Raw genomic sequence first — 4,554 nt, 5'->3', positions numbered from 1 at the left:
TTATGATTTGTTGGATTTGTCGTTTTGTAACGTTGGATTTTTAATTTTTTAGTTGTCAAAAAACTAGATTTTAAGTTTTTAAAGTTATAAAAATTTTTTAGACCAAAATATAACAATTGTTTTTAGCAAAAAAAAATCGATTTTAAGCCTATAAAACGAGGGCGGGGGCAATACTTGATTTCGGGGGCGGGGGCGGAGGTAGCTATTTCCGCTCTCGTTTGGCGCTGTTGACATCTCTAATCGGGCTTAAGGCCTTATCGCTTCTATAACATCAATCTGCTTTTATATATTTAATCACAAAAGGAGAGTCAAGGGAGGAGCTTCTCTTCCTGTTAGAGGGATATGAAGAGACCTCTCATGAGTTTCGGTATACTCTAGATTTATTCTTCGAATTTAGAAGAGAATAATCTAAGTACTCCGTCCTTGATGGTGGTAGGATCCGAAGACCATAAGAGTGATAATTAAACAATTTATCTTGCCTCGAGAGATATTGCTAATAATGAGTTTTTGGAAAAAATATGGAAATGTTATCACCTTATATGACCCATTTTACATGAGATTTGCGTTTTAAGGTTCAATGTCTTGACAATTTCCAGATAAAACATGTTTTTCCCTCCAATATACTATATCAGACGACGCTTAGTTGGTAAGGGGTTTAATTTCAATAGTACACTCAATGCCACTATAATTTTTCCAACAACTCATTTTGTTTTCTATCTTCCAGATGAACCACAAATCGTCTCATAATTTTAATAGCTGGCCTTGCTTACTTTTGTTGAAACTTTATATAAAAAAAGTAACCTTATGAAATTTGTCCCACATTGAAAGCAAGAAAAAAACTTTTTTTCGATATTAGTCCTAATACCAAACCAAAATTGATAAGGCTTGACCGAAAAGGATTGGACCGGAACTATGGTGATTATAAAAAGTGATCATAATTAGGCTTTTAATAATATATATAATTAATGATTAAAGATAGGGTCTTGGGCCTTAGGCCTTGAGACCACTCTTTACTGAAGGCATTTTCATATATATTAAATCCAAATTTGACTTTTTATTAATAATTAAATTTGTTAAATTCGATTTTAAATTTTTTAAGAATTATTTTTGGTTTTTAGTAGTTAATGCAGGAAAGATAGTTACTAACGGTCTATTGGCAACCTATATAAACTTCGCCAAAGAAAAATTTGAGGGTTAGAGAAATACATATCATATGTTCTTCAAATTTTTGTATTTAGTAATCAAGATGGAAGCATACAGAAATTCGTTAGATTCAATATCAATTTTGGAATTGATAGTTGTATCTTCAAGGCAGATTATTGGCGTGAAATTTATGCCATAGATCATTGTAATTGAAGATCTGTATCACATCAGTACATTTCATGTAAATTGATTCATTTTAATACATATTTTGATTTCATTTATTTCTATTATTGTATACTTTTGTCATTATAACAACCTTCAAAATTTTACCTTTTAGAGCCATATTCTTCTAAAAAACGAAATATAACAAAACTTATAGTTTTATGTTCTGAAAATAGTGTTCATCCTGTCTAAAAAAAAGTCCTTTTAAACCACGTGTGCATTATGCAACCATTTTATTTGAAAAAGTCAAATTACCGATATACCCTTCTTCCTTTCTTCCACTCGTAACCTGCATTTGGAAATTGAGGGCGTGTTTGGCTTAGCTTTTAAAAGCTTAAAAGTTCTTTTCCAAAAAGTTAAAAAAAATCAGGAAATCCTGACTTTTCCAAAAAGTTGTTTTTCCTTGTATTAAAACTCCAAAAAGTTACTAGTTTGTCGAACACCTTTTTTGTTTTTCTTTTCTTTTACAAAAAGGACTTTTGGCTGTGAAAAGCTAAGCCAAACACCCCCTGAATATACAATTACAAATGGAAATTAAGGTCCTCATAACTTGCTATTTTCAGCGAATTAATTACATTATGTATGATGATTAGCAGGAAATCAGGAATTCCTAAATTACTGATTGTAGCTATCTCAAAAAATCAGTAAAATAGTTTGAATTCTATTAAATCAGGTGTCGCGATCAATTTCAAATTTAAATTCGATGGTTCATATATACCTCCATTTTTCTCCATTTTATTCTCTTCTCATAAAAAAAATTAATAAAAGGCTCAAAGAAGTGCACAAGGTTAGTAATATACCATTTGGTTTTGGCTTTTTACCTATCGATTCAATGAAAGCTTTACTCTACTCAATCATGTGCAAGGTTTCTACACATTGTAAACATTAACATTTTTCAAAATATTATAACTGTAGATAAGCTTGAAGACTTTGTTCCACTGACTCCCTGTTCCCCCGCTATCTCTTCAAAACTCTCACGCTTCCTAATGAATCCATCGGTTCAAAACAACACAACTTCTCTTCCTCCTTCTCTCTAACCTTAGAAGCAACCATTCACAACCACCACCACCCTCTACTGCTACCGTCGGCTTCTCTTTCATCAACCACGTAACAGAGATCGAAGCAACCAAAAATCGTTTGTTCTTGTTCAACCATCCGTTATTGCTTTTTATCTCTACAGTTTTAAAAACATATTTCGTTCTGGATAAAGATGAACAAGATCGGGAAAAAGGGTTTTTTACTATTGGCCTTGCTACTGGTTGTTTGGAAACCAAGGGTTTGTTTCTTTTTTTCTGGTTGTTTTTTCTACAAGCTTTCCAAAGAGGTAGTTCCAAGCCCTTACCAAGGTCTCTCTCTCATGTGTGTTTTGATTTTGTGGTTCATCTCTTATATTTCAGGTTTTTCTCAAATTTGGGCTTACCAAATGAAATGCCTAAGAGAAAATTATAACAAGAAGCGTATTTTGATTCCTTTCAAACACTTCAAGTAACTATAAGCTTAATTGTCAATCTGTTATGAGATCTCAAGAAAATCACTCATGTTACCCTCCATGCTCTGCCTTTTTCCCGGTTTTGTGCTCTATGACTCCACTTCTATGTGGTTTGAAGGAAAGAAGATACGAGAGAAACGACATGGAGAACTTCAAGAGAGGATGAAAGCCTTTGTGAAAATCTAGATGATGGATTCGATCTACGACTCTCAATGGTATGGTGTTGAAAACACGTGAATAAAGTTTTTCCTCTGGGATGAGATGAAAGGGTTGATTAATGATTTTTTATTAGGATAGTTTTTTTTGTTCTTTTTTACAGGAGCAACTTGCAGAGTGAAACCCTTCCAAGACGACCAATTTGATGGAACTGTATAGTCTGGATGTTTTTTTCTTCTCTTCTTTACACCTTTTTTTATGTTTTATTTTATTTTATTTTCGAGCCCTAATATATAATCTTCAGAACCACTTTATATTTGATGAAGACGATGATGGGAGATAGGGATGTAAGTCTTTAACTTGGCTACCTGGCATCATTCTTATCTCTCTTTTTTTAACGTTGTTTAATTTTTTCCCTTCTTTTGACAGTTTTAAGTTGTCTTTCCGGTAATAGTTAACATGTAAAGCCTAAGAAATAAAGCTTATGTTTATTCATAATTAGGTGATAACCTTTGAATATAATAATATAATGAAGCCAAGCATGTTTTTTATTTTTATGTTAGTGTTCGTACTTATTTTTTTATAGACCTGCATAGAATTCGACATAAAAATCAGAGCATAAGCAAGATTGTGCTTTGAGTGTGTAAAATTCAGAAAAATAGATGATGTTTTGATCTAGAAAGTTGTATTGTGATTTGTTTTACTTAAGTTTCATAAGCAGTTATAGATTTTGATGTTGTTTTTTTAAGCAGGGAAAGATTAGAAACATCTTCCACAATTTAAGGAGAGGAGGTCATAGTAATGAATCTATATCAGACAATAAATGTAATTTGGTTCTTCCGTTGACAATTCCTTTTAGATTTTTTTTTCTCTAAAATCTGCCAAGATATGTGATGGGCTTGAACGTTTTACTTTTTGTTTTGCAGGTCCACCAATGTTAAAAAGCTCATGACAAGTGAGCTTTCCATGAATGTAATCGATGTTTACCCTCAAAACCATTTTCTTTTAAAGCTCAAATTTGGGAATTGATGGGAACCGAGACCGTTAATGTCACTGATGTTGGTTACTTGGTTCAAAATTTGTATTTATAGTCAAGTTTCATAAGATATGTGCATTGTCCCATGCTTATCATATCTAATTTGAACCGTTACATAATATATGAAATAATGGTGCGGAAACATTGGTTTATTTGCTTAATTTGAAAGGATACTTGATGTCACGTATAGTTTGCCTCTACCATATGTTTTTACATTAAAGCATTTTACTTTAGCATCTGGTGTAAAACACCACCTGATGGGCTAAACCATGTATGGGTATGTTTGCGAACACTTTCCTATTCCATCACTTTGGAAGGCATATCGTCTGAAAACCATGTATGGATTGTCTAAATTTGAAAAACATGTTTACAACCAATATACTCTATTTTTACCTATACAACTATTAGTAAAATATGTAAAGTACGTTGTTATTGTGAGTAAAGCATTACACGCAGGTGAAACTAAAACTTCAAAAAACATATTGTATCACAAAATTATTGATCAAAC

At 32.3% G+C, this 4,554-nt stretch overlaps 1 long non-coding RNA gene across 2 annotated transcripts; it reads left to right on the top strand.

Annotated features, from left to right (window-relative positions):
- The first annotated feature begins 2,339 nt into the window (after positions 1 to 2,339).
- On the top strand, positions 2,340 to 4,236 carry LOC145051349 (uncharacterized). Of its 2 annotated transcripts, XR_013683555.1 has the most exons (5): positions 2,340 to 2,689; positions 2,763 to 3,069; positions 3,174 to 3,357; positions 3,763 to 3,835; positions 3,937 to 4,236. It is a non-coding gene; the product is annotated as an uncharacterized LOC145051349 (long non-coding RNA). The 2 variants fall into 2 exon arrangements; XR_013683554.1 differs by having other exon boundaries at positions 2,340 to 3,069.
- Positions 4,237 to 4,554: the final 318 nt, after the last annotated feature.

The sequence above is a fragment of the Lactuca serriola genome, chromosome 5 (genome assembly GCF_051521515.1).
Source record: "Lactuca serriola cultivar US96UC23 chromosome 5, Lser_US96UC23_V15, whole genome shotgun sequence".
Taxonomy (NCBI): Eukaryota; Viridiplantae; Streptophyta; class Magnoliopsida; order Asterales; family Asteraceae; genus Lactuca; species Lactuca serriola.
This window is presented reverse-complemented; position numbering and strand designations above follow the sequence as displayed.